The sequence below is a fragment of the Puma concolor genome, chromosome A2, assembly GCF_028749965.1.
Source record: "Puma concolor isolate L17-30 chromosome A2, mPumCon1.1.hap2, whole genome shotgun sequence".
Lineage (NCBI taxonomy): Eukaryota > Metazoa > Chordata > Mammalia > Carnivora > Felidae > Puma > Puma concolor.
The window spans coordinates 149,133,397-149,149,933 of record NC_141668.1 but is presented as its reverse complement, the minus strand read 5'-3'; the positions used below and the strand labels follow the sequence as shown (position 1 = coordinate 149,149,933).

General features: G+C 43.2%; 1 protein-coding gene across 6 annotated transcripts in view; it reads left to right on the top strand.

The window, feature by feature from the left end:
* Window positions 1-16,537, top strand: part of CACNA2D3 (calcium voltage-gated channel auxiliary subunit alpha2delta 3) — an 863,963-nt gene that overhangs the window by 121,139 nt on the left and 726,287 nt on the right. The window contains exon 1 of one of the 6 annotated variants that reach the window (XM_086697918.1): window positions 1,983-2,106. The exons of the other annotated variants lie outside the window; for them this stretch is intronic. The gene's annotated coding sequence lies outside the window, so the exon portion shown is untranslated. Of the gene's footprint in view, window positions 1-1,982; window positions 2,107-16,537 lie in introns of those variants that run through there. 6 annotated transcript variants of the gene reach the window in all.

Below are 16,537 nucleotides of genomic sequence, written 5' to 3'. Positions count from 1 at the left end.
ATTTCAACCGTCAACCTATTTTGGTCAAAAAAGGGCTCTTGCAGCCTTCCCCTCCACACTGATCCCACACCATCTAGTTTTTAGGGCAATTTCAGAAATGGAGTAGCTTTATTGCCTCCCTAAACAATGTTTGCCTTGTGTCTGCTCTGGCTCTTGAAATCTGTATTCTTTCTCTTGAATCTAAACACATATTGTTCCTTTGGAGCTTAAGTGTGGCACTGATAAGGAGCAGAAGTACTATTAGGTGACCTGGCTCCAAGGGGCTAGTTAGATAAATATCAAAATGATATTGTCATAAAATGATTCCGTTGATAAGACAGAACAATAGTGTGAAATTTGAGGACGTGCTGGGTTATAGCGAGGCCCTGGTGTTTTACTGTTCAAGCTCTCCTGTTGAACTCTGCTTGGTTCCAGTGTTTATGTACTGTCTATTAGCAGCTTTTGAAAGATTTTATTCCTGTAGTAATGTCTCTAGAAATACTCCTTAATTGGGACCTCAAGATACATGTATGTAAAGTGCCTGGATCCCAGTGGGTCCAATTTCTGTTTTTGCAGAGCTGCCTTGTTAGTACGCTAATATCGTTCAAAAAAATAAAAATTCCCTTTATACAATTTTGCTCAAGGACAAGCAGATCCTTACAGGAAAAACCTCTGCTTTCTCCAAGGATGGTCTGATAATGTGATTGTCAGGAAAATAGCACTAGATTTAGGTTGAGCTCCGTGTACTGGATTGCACACCAAACTTTATTTGAGAATACCTCAATTATACTATGGGTATATATAGATTTACTAGTAGATAACATCAGCCCTACCTATTAAGGGAAATGTCTGTCTCAGGGTCAAGCATGAACAGGGAGCTGTCTCATTTCTGTGGTCAAGGGCAGTGGGCCGGTGTCTTGGCTCTCTCCTGTCTTCTGGGATTTATTTTTACTTTTTCTTTGTTTTAGAAGTCTTTGAGGGGGTGGATTCTGTAAAAACTTACCTGGCTAGGGATTTTGTAATTAGGACTTGGCTTCAGGTCTTTAAAAGCAGACTTTTTTGTCTCCAGGAGTTCCTGCACATTCCACACCAAGGCTTCCATGGTCTTGCTCTTCACTCTGGTATCTTCGTGCAGGCTGCCCACCCAGGGACGCCGAACTGAATTTCTCTGCTCTCCATTCTGTTGTCTATTCTATTCTGCGTTTGCCATCTATGCCCTGCTGTCTGGCTGTGGTCGCCCAGCTCGTTTGTGCCAGGGATCTGAGTGACACTTCCTGTGTTCCTACTATTCCAGAGCCTGCTGTTGACCGAGGGTTCCGCGAGAGGGTGGAGAGGTCTTGGGGTGGCCAGAAGAGTGTGGCCAGTAGGAGGAATAGGCCCCAAGGAAGCACAGTGGATCTCAGCTTCCACACAGCATGGTTCTCACCTGAAATCATTCCCTGGCCTCAGCAACTGTCCGTACTCTCTGAGACTTTGCTGGCCATCCTAGAGTCACCTAACTTTTGCCTTTTGAATGATCCTGTGGTTTTGGCTGGTCTTTAAAGATTAGGATTTGATTCATTTTCTCACTGAATCATCCTGTGGCCTTCTTTTTTACTGGTGGCTCTGAAATTAGACCTTTAATATAATAGCAAAGATTCAAAACTGCCCTGGGTTTGACCCAACTGCTTCAGGCAATGTTGCCTAGAGCATCTTTTGTTGGTGTGACATATTTCAAAATACTATAGCAAGCGTGTGTTTTGAAGGTGTTTCTTTGTTCAGCATAAGGAGCTTTGCGGCATTAATTCCTTTGCGAATAAGAGGTTGTGGTCGGGTCTCTTTATTCCTGTTACACATGTTTGATAGGGAGGAAGGTATTTGCATATTCGTGTATGTGTGCTTGCAATTTGGAGGAGTCCACGGTAGCAAGATCGGGATGACTTCAGTTTCTAATCCAGGACTCTCCATAAAATCACGCAGGGATCTTGTTTAAGATGCAGTTCCTTGTGTTTCCTCACAGTGAGTCACGGGGCTGGGGCTGGGCTCCGACATACGGATTTTTTCCATTTTCCTAGGCGATGTTGATGCAGTTGGAGACCACTTGAGAAGCACTTCTCTGAGGAGCGATGCTCTCCCATCAAATGACAGGTTTGGGTTTGTCAGGGATGTGTCCGATCTCTCGAGGGTCATTTTCCATTTCCAGATAGGAGCTGGGTTAAGTGGTGGTTCTTTATCTCCCAATCGGCTTCCATCCCACACTTCCGTTTCCCCTTTGTCGGGTGGCTTAGGAGCCAGTTAAAACCTTTAAGTAGCTTAGAATAATCCACCGTTGTTTTGGGGAACAACACAATGTATTCACTCTGAAGGAGTGTGACGAGGTATCCACCAAATGCAACCTTCTGGTAGCTTCCAGCTGGTTACGTATGTATGCCTGAGTGTTAATGGGAGAAGACAAGGATTTGGGCAAATTCCTGAACTTCGCTGAGCTTCAGTTCCCCTGCATGAAAATGGAGGTAATAATAGTACCTAATGCACGGGGTTGTTGTAAAGATTACATGTTCAATGTTGAGAATACAGCCTGGCATGTAATAAGTGCTGCATCAGTGTCAGTTGCTATTACTATTATTGTTGTTACTGTTGTTACTAACTTATTTAAATTGATGTGAAACTCTTCCCTATCAGAAATTCATAGGAAGCGACAAGAAAGATATGGGAGAACCCTATACCCAGTGGCTTGCATGCTCTAAGGGAGTCTGTGGATTTCTAGGATGAGCACAGTCCTTATCTGCAGTGTGGAAGCTTTATCAACCTATCTGCTGTGCAGAGCATTAATAGGACATTTTCCCATCCTCCAGCCCCAGCTTCAGGGTGCTGCCAATTGCAGATAAAAGCACTGGCGTAATCTCAGTTGAGTATTGTCTGCCTCCTTAATCTCGCCATCAGTGAAATTAATATTTGGTTGCTGAGGGAAAGACAAACATCTGTAACTTTTCCCTGGTGGAGTGGCTGCCTGGTTTCTATTGCACACATTTTTCTCTCAGGTTAAAACCTGCCTTAACCTGATTTCCCCCTTTTAAGATGGAATCATGTTTGACTTAATGGTAATGTTTGCAGTGCTAAGCAGAGTTAAGAGTCATTCTGGCGTTAAAACCGTCTAAGCCTCTGAATAAATATATTGTTATCTTGAAACTTTCCAAACTGAACTCAGAATCCACTCAGGCGTCTTATAGGGCTTTGATAAATAGGAGGGCGGTTAATGATCCTGTAAATTCCTAATAATGTTGTGGCCACTCTCGCAGCCACATGCAGGGTGATGAAATGCAGGGTGACGCTGTGCACTGGAAAATGTCCACGTGAGTATTAATCCGCTTGCTATTTGAAATAGTATCCCAATTACAGATTTATTTTGTAAGAATTTGGTGTTTTAGCATCATCTCTCCTCCTGACTGGTCTTCCCACTCCTTTTCCTTTTCTCAGTTCATCTTGCACAACGATTCTGGGTTCCCTTTTGTACAATAATATTTCCATCAGCTGGCTCCGTGCTACCTTTAAGGAAGTATAATGCTTGGAGCTCTGTATGGCAGGTCCTTCCCTGTGTGCGTCCCACCCTATGTGGGTTGTCTCTGCCACAATACTGTTGTGCTGTAGACGACACTAGCTGACGCCCCGTTCTCCTCTCTGGCCTCTGCTGATATTATTTTTATTTATTCTGCCTGAAAACCTCTCCCCTATCTCCACTGCTAGGTACTTTGGTACTTGGGGAATCCCTCAAGTCACATCCGATGTCTTTAAGCCTTTTCTAAACACTGTACCCTCAGAATTAATCATTTCCTCCCCCTTTACAGGAGTAGACATAGATGTATGGAAGCACAGAGAGGTTAAGGGTCAGAGCTGGACAAGCAATGAAATAATGAGAAAATGAAAACGCAAAAGCCGTAGCTGGAAAGGGAATGTCAATGTCAAATTTAGGGGCAAGAAGTAAGGCTTTGCGAGGATGAATCACTGGCCTGCACCCTGAAAGAAGGTTGTGTATGCTGAGAACCTGAAAGGGAAGCCTCTAAACCTGAGACAGCAACACCTTTTCTGTTAGATCTGTAATCTTGTTAGTAGAGATGTGCAGTCTGTGCTGGGTACCAGGTCTTGCTAGGACCAGAGAAGGAAGTCCTCAAGATTGAACAGCTACCCTCTCTCCAGCTGTGCGGGTCAAGAGACCACCTGGTGAGGAGTGTAGCAGCTTCAGGCCTCTTCCTGTTCCATGTAGGGGCTGCCCTGGGTACAGCAGAACCTGATTGTAAATCAAAAAGGCTTTTGAGTGAGAGAAAAAGAAAGGAGGTTTATTAGGCTTATGTGCTAATATGGGTTTCCCCAAGTTCATGCTGCTTCCCAGATTTTCCCACATGATCTAGGAAATGGTGAATGGCACCTGTAGGCCAATTTCACATTAATGATAATGTGTTACTCTGTTACTGATGCCATCACCATTGAAATGCAGAATTTTCTTCTTCTGCCCGGGACCTCTCTAAGAGCAGCATCTATGAGATACAGTTTTCTTCCCAGTATACTTTCTCACCCAGAAACTCTGTAAAACAACAACAACAACAAAAAACTTCTCTGATTAACAGGACACAATAAAATTATTGAAGGTAGTTTTCCACATTATTTGTTCTACATTTTTTTTTCTTTTCTTTTTTTTTTTTTTTTGGTCAATGCCAGCACTTTATACATCTGCATTTGGCCCTTCCTTCCCCCACTTGGACCGACTTTCAGGCTACAGTAAGCAGGGTCTAGTTAGGAGCACTGAAGCAGAAATGCAGATTCAATGAGTAATTATTAAGAACTTTCCAGAATATTAGCTGTTTCAGTTGCTGCAGTGACTAGTGATGGAATAGTCCATTAGACATTTCTGTTCCCAGCAACTCCTGAGAATTGATTCCAATCTGAGGCAGGCAACCGCTTTGATCAATACCATAATTACTCTTATTGATGGATTGTTTTACAATGGTAGCCATCAAGGCAGTCCGTCAGCTCAGGAGGCACCAGAACTGTCCCCTGCAAGCCGTAATGTACCGCAAATATTTGATTCAAATCAACTTACTATTGAGGCCAGGATGACAAGCGTGAAATTAATTGTTCCACTTCATGTAAGACCTGCATTCTTCTTTTGAGAGAGTAATTGGTTGCCGAATGTAGCACAAGAGCTGGGGAGCCTCGCCTCTCTGCAATGTTTATGGACTTGGTGTTTTCCCCCACCAGCTATTTTTCCCCTGACTCTTTTAGGTGTCAGCGGTATCGTGTAGCTGCTGTTCCCGCCGTGGTTGTTTTGTAGTGGCTCTTGTCATGTCAGAGAGAATGTTGCCTTCTAGAAAGGTTGATTGCAGCTAGAGTAAATTTCTTCTCTGAAAAGCTTGTTTATAAAAAGAGGGGGTTTTGTTGGCCAACACAAAAGCAAGAAGACCTCAAAGCGTTTCTGGAAGGTATAGAACTAACTAGGCAAATGGCAGTGAGTCTAATGTTCTTTCATGGTTGCAGTAGGCGAATTCAAGATGTGTGATCATTTTGGTGAGAATCTTCTGAATACAGTTGGCATCAGAGGCCCACAGCTGGAGAAATGATGAGGTCACTGGAGATGACAAGTCAAGGACAACTGAGGAAGTTGGAAAGTGGGGATAGTCCCCATGGTGGCTTGTCATTCAGTCCTCATCAGCCGACCAACTTGTGTTGGATAATTCAAGACCCCAGTACAATTTAAGGAAAGTATTATAAAATATTTTTATAAGAAAATCAAGTATGCAAGTTTATAGTGGTGCCAGGAAGGGTGAAAGGGCTATAGAAACAGAGGGGCATCAAAGCACAGTAACCTTCATGGCTTAAGGGCTTTCTGGAACCCTGGTTAGCTGGATATCCTACTGAAGATGAGAATGGCTTAGATTCTAGGGATAAGTCAGAAGTTAGTTCTGCTGGGTTGGCAATGCCTTTTAATTTAATCATTGTTTATTGTAGCATTTCCAAATTGGCTACTATGGGAATTTATGGAAGAAAAAGGGATTCTGTGACAACTTATCCTATAGCCAAACAGTAATTCCTGAGTGCTGGCCATGTGTAAGTACTGTTTAGGCCCTGGGGCTACCCTAGTACATGAGGCCCTGGACCCCTGAAGCTTACATTCTTGTGGGATAGACAATAACTGTACACTCAAATATGGCAAGTCACGTCAGATAGCGTCTGGGATGGCAGATGATGGAAGGTGGCCACTCTGCCTGATGTTGGAGAACGAAGGCCAAGAAAGAGTAAGTAACGTAAGTTTGATTCCACTGTAGCTCATGAGCTTGAAACCACCTTTACCATTAAACTTGATTTGTCTTTGAGACATTCTAGTGTCAGAGCTTTCCTTTTACACCTTGGAAGGAAGAGATTTTATGCTATCAGTGGTCAGGGGAAAGAGCTGATATAAAATACCCAATTGAGAATGTTGGGGATGGCTCTAGAGGTAAGTAGTTCTGTTTCTGCTCAGTCATGTAAGTGTTTGAAAGTATTGATTGAACGCTTTCACAACACCTGAAGGGATCAGGACTGATTAATAATAAATAGCCTAGGAAAGCAGAACTCAGAGAATTATAAAACTCTAGATGATGCTGGCTAGGAAGGAGGATTCCACATTATTCAGTTGCATATGGTGAGATGCAACACGTAACCTCATTAACTCACACCTCTGCTGGAGTGGACTGATGTGGCTGAAGTACCAACCTGGTCATCACGCTTTCCCATTGCCCAGTTTGGGGTGTCTTTGAGGATCATCTCCTCCTTCGTTTTGTTGCTGGAACCCTATAAGCTCCAGCCACAAGGTGGAACGAATGCCCAGTGTCGGCCCGCCAAGGTCCTAGGACACATGAGTTGCTCCAGAAAAGGGCTTGTGACTTACACTAGGCCAATGAGAGCTTTCTTTGGACTTCTGTCCAGGAACCAGTGAGAAAGACATTCTTTCTACCAGGGTGGCTAAACTGAGGGAATGAGTCTGGCATGGTGATGTGAACCTGACAGGACACTTAGGAAGTAGTTATCTGGAAGCAAGTCAGTTGGGCCGAGAGCCGTAATGCAGGGAGAAACAAACATAGCCGATGTAGATATAATCCACACTTGTGAGTTCTTGATTCTTGATTCTTCAGGTTGCCTAGCTTAAACCAACATGCATATTTAATGGGGAAAAAAAAGTCCTCCAAAAACTAACAAAAAATTGAAATATGCCTCCACTTAGTTAAGCTGCACTGGTGAGATTTCATTTCTGTTATATGGAGAGCCAGGCAGTAGGATTGAAAGACCTTCTCCAGGAGGGAATGGCCAAGCTGACACCTGGCGGCTGTTTTTCAGGACTCACAAGGCCATGTGGTCACCTCTGGAAGCATTTACTATGATGCCAAGAGTCCTCCTAAGTAACTTTTATGAGGACAGCATCATAAATATATATCATCAGGGCTTTCTGTGAAGGAAACATACACAATTAAAAGTCAGTTTGGTTAAAACAGAAGCCTGCCAATACATTTATGTAGCTGCACAATAGGGGCTTCTGAGAAGAGACAGAATTTTCGGTTGCTTACGCAAAGTGCTGGGTTCTAGCTGCTCAGCTTTTGCGGTGCTAAGGGATTTTCAGTTGCGTTTACGGACCAGCTGTTCTGTGGAGATTCAGTAATATATGGGTAGAAGGAAGATGTTTCCTCCTCCTGCTCCTTGAGAATCCAGGGTCTTTAATCGTAACATCTTCCAACAAGTGAACCCAGTAATGTTTGATGCTTGTAAACGATGTCAGCTGTTTACTTAGTTATGTGAGCCATTCCTTCTATGGACCTGGCCACAGGACAAATTCGTCTGCTTTCTAATGGAATTGTATTTATTGTATACATGCTGAGCTGTCACTCCCTGGAGCCATACATGGTGCTTTTTCTCTGGGGAGCAGACTCCTAGAATTGAGTGCCTCAAATTCCCACCTTGGCTTACAAAGCCACCAAGATGTGTCTCCTTCCCCACTGGGTCCCCCACCTTTTCTCCCCAGTGTTTAACAAGGCTTCAACCATACTGGCTTTCTTTATCCTCTTTAACCATGCCAACCTCTTTCTGCTCAGGACTTTTCCTCTCGTGTTCCCTCTGACTTGAATACTCCTCCCTCCCTTTTCTTTATGTACCTGGCTTGTCACTCAGGTCTCAGCTCATATGTCATCTTTGTAGAGGAGCTTGCACTTGATTGGGTGATCTAAGACCTTTGCCCAGTTACTAGCTCTGTCATGCATAACCCTGCCTCCTTTTCTCCTTAATAGCTTTCTCTGAGATCTGAACTCATTTCCTCCTTGTTTTGTCTTCCCGCTAGAATATAAGCACCATGGCAGTGAGGGGATAGTCTGACCTATTCCCTGCCGTATTTTTGGCACCTGTGTCCTGGCACACAGTAATGGTCACTTATATTTCCAGAAAGAATAAATGGCTGAGTAGTTTACTCATTCCTCTGAGCAGTGAGCTCATTCAAGTAAGTTAAGCAATTTGTTTTACCATCTCTCTCCAGCTTCTCTGATACAGAGAGGGAGGTAGAATGGGATACTCAAGTTTGCAACTCCACATTAAGCTGGATGCTGTAATTAAATGATCTCATTGAATCCTTACAAAGATCTTCAGAACCAGAAGTACTACTCAAGCCCATTTTCTCTCCATGTCTGCAGTCTGGTTTCAGTTTTTGGCACCTAGATTTTTTTTCTGACACTTGCTACTGTGTGGATTAACTGAATTTGTGATCATATGTGTCCGTCTTCTTTCTGCTGGACCCTTAAGTGTGGTCCTAGGATTGCTGTGTCCACTGTTGGACCCTCTGATCCTTATGGTGGACTTGGCACAGAGTGGGTGTTCTAGGCCTTGGTGCTAATAATGAGGGTGGAGGGCAGTTCCTGGTTGAAATTCTTACTCTGCCTGGTCTGGACACGGGATTTTGTGACCACAGAACTCTTTCTGAACATTTTGTGATTTCTCATGGCTAGAAGAAAAAAATTCCTCATTCACCCATTCTTCTGCAGAGGGTGAAAGAAGTATAAAATCCGTCTCCCCAGCACAGACAGTTCAAGTTCAGAAACGTGCACGGTCTTGTGTGTTTAGTGATACCGGATCGTAGGTTTACAGAGGGGAATGTTTGAAGTGTCCCGTACTCCCCCTAGGAATTCCGTGACTCCCTCCATGGTGCTTTGATATGACCCACCAATAAGCCACTTAAAGTAGGTGGCTCTTTGCAGCTCTCATGGTTTTTCTTCTGAGGGGAGGGAGGGTGGTGACATCAGTCTAGAAAGAGAGGGGGTTGGAGTGGAGGAGCAGCAGTTTCGATTTTTTTGCTGCTACTCTCTAAGGAGTTCTTCTATATTTCACTTTAGCGTGTTCCCAGAACCCGTGACAGCCTGTATAATTGCTGGACCGACATAAATCTATAGCAACGATGGGTAGATTTTGCTGACGTGTTTGTTTCGGCCCACAAGACTTGCTTGGTAGACCATGTCTGCATAGTGTATCGCAATATCAGGCCGTGTGGGACCCACCTACGAAATCTTTTGTTGTGCCTCCAAGGTCGTGACATGAGATGGGGGTGGGGGGAACAATAAAAACAGCACCATTTTGGCAAGGAGAGTTCCCCAAATATCTGTGATTTAAACATGCTTCTTAAACCCTTGGCTGACCAGAAGTCTCTTCTCCTAGTTTGAAAGTTAAATAATTAAATGTGCTTCGAATTTCAAGGAAGATACTGAAAAATGAAAGACCTTATCCAGTTGCTTAAAGGCTTTTGGAATTCTTTTTTTTCCTAAAGGCATCCATTTGGTCTACAGATACAGGCTGAACACCCACTGTGTGCCTAGTGCTGTGATCAGTGCTGGGGACACAAGTGGAATGATAAGGCAAGTGGGTTTCTTGCCAGGCAGAGCCTGCGATCTAGCCAAGAAGCCATTATTTAAGTAATTACAGTTCCCTCCTCCAGCAACCACATGGAGAGCTCCCTCCTGGTGCTGCCAGAGGAGATGAGTTTTTGTGTGTGTGCACGCACGTGTGTGTGTGTTTCATTTTTGTTTTTATTTTTGGTGTACATTTTAAACGTGTGTTTTAAAATTTTAATGATAACTTAAGAAAATGATTCCGGAATCCACTTGCTTTATAATTAGAACATTACAAAGACTACTTAAGCTCCTTTAGACTCCCCACCCCCCCTCCAGGTGAGCACTATGATAGACTTGGCCTTGTAGAGAATTTTTGTTATATTTCCACACGTGTGTGTGTTCACTCACCTTGAAAGCTACTGCCATTGTTCCAACACAAATGCAGCACTTGCTGTGCACTTATATGTGCAGTTTGCTTCTTTTATTCTGTTGTATGATTTTTACATTAATTTATGTTGATTCCTGGAAATACAGTCTGTTAATTTTAATGACGGTTAATTTGAATTTAAGAGTTCTGGTTGTGAGAAGCTTGTATGTTGGTGACTGTTTACTGACCCACAATACTGAAAGTAAAGAACTAGTTGGCATGTATTGAGTGCTTCATGTTTCCTAGACTAAGTCTCTCACGTGGATTATCTCATTTAATCACGAGAGCACCTCAGTGGGCAAAGTGTTGTTTCTCTTGTCAGTTTACAGGAGAGGGAATTTGAGGCAAGGAGAGATGAGGTAATTTGCACACAGCTAAAAAGGGATGCCAAGATTTGCAGTCAGGTACTGCAACAGCAGAGCCTGGGGTTTCTCAGTTCTCTTGAGCACCCGTGGTCTCCGGGAAGTTAGATACTAAATGCCACCAAGGAAGCAGTGTGTGGCGGGATGGTACGCTATTCACCAGGGACTCACTGAGGGGCCTACTGGCTGGTTTGTGCCTTTGTCAACGTGCAGACAAATTGATTCAGCAAATACCTGTTGCGCACCTTTGGCATGCCAGGTGCTTTATGAGTACCCTGCAGAGAGCACAGAGAAAATGCACAGCCCTGCCTCACAAGGCTCACAGAGATCTAGGATAATGTTGAGGCCACCTACGGAAAGCTAGGCATGACGTCTGTCCATTGTAGAGTGGGGATCTCGGCCCCTTTGGGGTTTTATGGTCTGGATGCTGGGTTTTGTTTTGTTTCACTTTCTTGCACGTTAAAATGGCATTTGTTAAACTGCATCATGAATGTGGGTCGGTTGACATATTTGGAAGGAGACTAGCCTTTCTCTAGTGACATGGTTGCCTTCTATGCTATGCAGCAGCACATCCTGGATGCTGGTGTTTTATTCCCACTTGCTGCCCAGCCACAATATGACAGATTTGCTATTCATCCAGCTCAATCATAGTTAGCATAATGGGCTCTGGTGCCCACCCAGATGTGGTGGGTGGTGTCCTCGGCTGATTACAAAGATTGTAGCCCAGGCATTTCAGGAAACGGCTCTTACTTCCTGTCCTCATATCACTTCTGAGGGTTGATTTTGCTGCTCTAGTGTTGAAAAATGAAGTAAGGGAAAGGTTCTCTTATATTTAATGTGTCTTGTATAATGATGAAAGATAATCACAGGGCCTAGGATTTTTTTCTTTGAAAATCAGAACAACGAAGGACAGAAGGAAGTGTAAGCCACTTGGCTTTGAACTCTGAGATGCATTAATTGTCCCGAAGGCTCAGATGAAGGGGGCGTGTTCATCTTTTTCTCTTCATTTGGACCTACAATCATCTTTCAGTTTAGGAGTGGAAAAAGTTTAAAGTCTTCACTCTTTTCCTTTTCTTGATTTTTTTTTTTCTACCAACAATGAAGTAGAAAGGCAGCCCATAGGTGATGGTGACCAGACTTTTTATCTAGCACTTTAGTTTATAATGGGCTCGATGTACTAGTGAATTTATACCAGCTGCTGTCAGAGGTACATGACTCTTATTTGGTTACACTTTCTTATTTATTTGGGTACACTTGGCTACATTAAATTATAGTCTTCTACTTTTTAGTCCATTGAACCAAAAACTGTCAAGCTGTCAAACTGCTTCAAGACCACATTTTTTTGAGAGATACAGCCTCCTCCTGAGTAACACCTTTCTCATTTTGGTAGACGTGTGAAGGGGAAAATGGGAAAAAATATATATATTTAAGATAAGAAAGCATAATTTTTATTTTGGGTTACAACCCACTTGTACTTTGAGGAGGTTTAAATTTCAGACTGACCTAAAACCTTTTGAGGTTCAAATTTAGTTTGCTCTTAGCAAAAAAAATGCAGCTTCCCAAGTTCAAAGAGGGGAAGAATTTTAAAGACTTATAAGATATTCAAAAGCCTTCTTGGATACCAAATAGCTTTCAGAGAAAACATTTGATGAGTGAAGGACACAGCAATTAGAAAAGTATGGGCCAATTTTTCTTTACATATAATCATATTTAAAAGCAGTGGAAAAAGTTCTTAGCTCTTAGAGGACAGGGACTTAACTCAGTGACTCTTGGAAAATTCTGGTTGTTGCCAAACCCAGAAAATGGTTCAGTTTGGTTTGAGCCTTTTGGAAGTGAGAAGTCCTTTAGCCGTCTCTATGATGTATGAGATTAACACAAGAGATGTTGGAATATGAGGTCGAGGTAATGCTGCTTACCCTGGAATTGGATCTCCTGCTAGCTGCTGTCCGTAACAAATGTGCCCATGTCTCTCTGGCTGTCATTCTAGATAAATGAAAGGGAAAATAAGGTTGAGAGAGATGCAGTGAGGGATCAAGGAGTCCTCCAGACTTTCCTAAGAGTGCGTTTCCTGAATTCACTTATTTTGGATTTGGGAGTTTCACGTTGCCTGATGCTCCTCTGCCTTCTGGCTAAAGGTGGTGGATTATGGCTGCGAAGAACAGAGGGCTCTGTTGTTGCACGGCCGGCCCAAAGTGCGCTGTCTCTTCAGGAACATAAGTGTGGGTGTGCCTGGTGAAACAGCTTATTCTTGCACATCGCAGGGCATTATGGCCAGTTTGTTGGCCGCCTAGGTGTCCGTTCTCACACAAAGGCTTTTTGTGGGGTAATGGTACCTGCTGAATGAGTGAGTGCATGATGGAGGGTGGCAGCAGCTGCGTGGTCCAGGCTGATGGAACAGAATTCAAGGCTGCAGGGAGTGATGATGGCAGAACCAGACCATGTCCTTTAGGTTCCAATTTGGCAAGGCACAATGGATAATAGGGCAAGGTGATGACATGGGATGACACCCAGCCTGACCAGACCTCCTGCTCACCTTCAGTTAACCATGAGTCTGTGACTGGCTTACTCCACTGTCATTTCAGTGGCCCTTGGAACGAAGTGACCCCATCAGCAGAAACTTGGGCACATGAAGATGGTTTACAGAGCCAGATGTAGGGCTTGAACTCATGAGCTATGAGATCGTGACCTGAGCCACCAGGCCAAACCAAGAGTTGGATGCTTAACTGACTGAGCCACCCGGTCACCCGTAGTTTGTATTTATCTTAATGTGAAATCGGGGAAGCATAACTAGCACAACCATGATGTCGTTGTCATTTTGGCTTAAGGATGAGGCTAAAGTGAGCAGTAAGAAGAAAATGTGAGTTTATTAAAAAACAAATATTGCAGGTGGTGTTCAGACATTACAGTTGTGACCATACAACTCTAATAGTTTGGAAACAGTATCTTTGCATACTGGCTCATACTCAATGGTGTGTGTTTACCTTCCATGGCTAGGGTCTTGTGATGTGATGTTTTCAGCGAGGAGTATATATATTCAGCTCCTTGAATAACCCTCCATGAATATTCTTTAATGACAGTGGCTTGTTGGAGTTGCAAAGGAGGCTCAGACAAACTGGAACCCCCTGTTCTGGGTTGCTCAGTCCAGAAGTAGATGGTTTTAGGGACTTTGTGAGTGTCCATTGGAGGTGCGTGGTGGCCCCTCTCCTCCAGTCACTGGGATGAGCGCTTGTCAAGTTTCAGGTAGCACTCCATACTTTACTTTTTAAAAAAAGAATTAAGGGTATCCCTTCTGAACCAGAAAGGAGTTAGCCACTGTTCCTCAGTTGTCAAAAGTTGGATGTGCGTTTGAGATCAGTTGATGCTTTTTATACTCAGGGCACATGTTGGAAGTGAAGAACACCTCATCCCAGACTGCCTTAAGCTTTTCGTAGGCCTTCAAAAGTATATCCTAAATGACATTTGGAAGACGGGTACCTATAATATTTTGGTAGCAATGGGGCAGGGTATTCTCAGTGATTATTCCAGAGTCCACTGCTCTTGAATTATTTTTTCTATTCTAAACATATGTGGTTTTCAGAGGGCTGCAAATTCCTTCATATACCAATTTTGGGGCTAAAGCTAATGGCACAAAAAGGTTTCAGCTTGGGAGCAAGGGAACTTTTTTTTAAAATGAGGTTTAAAATATGAATCTCTTTGGCTGCTCTAAGTTAGGAATGATAAAATGAAAGAAAGAAAAGGAAAGAAGTTAATGATCTGAAACCCGGGGTTGGTATGTGTTTATATTCAGAATTGGAACAGTGAGCTGACTTTGGCAATTGGGGAATATTAATATTCTGTGTTGTGGCATGGGAATTTGGAAAAGAGGTTTAAAGAAAAAGCTCATATGACAGATTTTTAATAGGAAGGAAGTTGCTGCTCATGTATAAGAAATACTGCTTGTCTGTTGCAGATGGGACAGTCTTCATGGAGCGGCCATCCAGGGCGTTGTTCCATCTCTGCTGATATGGTGGCCAGCGGCTGCCATTACTGACCTGTGACCACTTGCTTGCCACTAAGCGGAGATGTGTGCCTGATTTCACTTTGCCCTCACAGTGGCCCTGTGAATTAGGGACAATTATTGTCAGCCTTTTGGAGATGAGAAAACTGAGGTTTGGAGAAGGGAAAAAGAACTTGTCCAAGGTCTCTGAGCTTGGCAAAACTGGGACTTGAAGCTGGGCTAGTCTTTGTATTCTAACAATTATGAGATAGGTAAAGGAAGTAGAGTATTTGGGAACTGTAACCTTGGAGGCAGTGGCTCTGGAAACATTTATTTTTTCTTTCATGAATTTGATTGATGAAGGAAATTTAAAACTATGTCATATACTTTGGAAAGTGCCTGGCACATGAGGAAAGACGTCAGTATATGGTATCTGTTGGGTTGCCATTGTTTAGTAATAATATTAGCATTGGTCAAATATTGGCTCAGAGAACAGACAAATAAAAGCTTTTCTTGGCTTGGCATACCAGAAGTGGAAGCAGCTAGTCTGAGTTTGAGGTTGGGCAAGGTCATATGTGGATACCGTTTAATTCAGACCTTGTGATCTTAAGCTTGAGAGTGTTCTTGAAATTGCCTTATTCTCTCTGCATTTAGCATTCCCCTCAAGTGTACTGCAGATTTAATTGTTAGAGCAGCCTTTAGCAAACGTTCTTATGTGCTGAATTTGCAAATGTGAGTGAAAAAAAGAGTTCCTTCCTTCCTTCCTTCCTTCCTTCCTTCCTTCCTTCCTTCCATCCTTCTATCCTTCTTTCCGTCTGTCCATCTTGTTTACCCTCCTCTTCGGAGATTTTTTAGAATTGGTTGTTGTTGTTACCGTACAAATCTTGCTTTATTTAAATATAAAATATAGAAATACTGTATGTTGAGTGTCATAGGAATTAATTGACCTGGTCAAGCCATTACCTCAATGCTTCTCTTGAGTTTACCACATGAGTTGCTCAACAAGATGTTGACAGTCTTCATTTCTCAAATGTGGCTTTGCCAGCCATCCACAGGAGGCCCATTTCAGCTGCCAACTGTATTGGCTTTCTCTTCTTGCACAATTTAGCAGAAACCTAGCGGCCTAAGAGAGCTGCCATTTCTTATCTCATAGTCCTGCGGGTCAGCCGTCCAGGTGAGCTCTGGGGAGGTCTATGTTCAGTGTATCATAGGCTGAAATCAAGGTGCCACCTAGGTTGGGTTATGATCCGGAGACTCTGAGGAAGAATACGCTTCCAAGCTCATTTAGATTGTTGACTGGACACAGTTCCTTGCAGTAGTAACACTGAGGTCTCTATTTCTTGGCTGGCTCTCAGTTGAGGACATTTCTCAGCTCCCTACGGCCACCCCCAGTACTTCTCCTGTGGTCCCTGCGTCTTCAGAGACAGCAGTAATGCATAGAAGCCTTCCCAAGCTTCAAGTCTCTCTGGCTTTCTCCTTTGTTGACAGTCAGAGGAAGCTCTCTGCTTTTAAGAGATTATTTAGTTTAATGCATGGTTTTCATATAAAATCAGGAACAGTGTTGCTACCAAGAGACACTGGAGAAAAGCAAAAGAGCTGTATCTCATTTGCATTTTTAGAAGTAATTATTTTTAAGCCACAGCTGGTGGTAATAGAACTACAATAAACGGGAACTGAGAGATGGGAGTTCAAGTCTTGGTTCTGGGACCATGAGTCTAGAGAGCTTGGGGCACAGTTTCTGGGACTTGATCTCATCATATGTAAAATGAGATAGCTGGGCTCTTAGGGTCAGTTTTTTTCTTCTTCCTTTTTTCTCTTCACTCTCATTCTGCCTTCCCCTGGCAGACCTCATTAATCAACCATCTTAGTCTTCCCTGCTGAGCTTGGATGCTGTCCTAGAATCCTTTTGACATGGCCCTCTGGG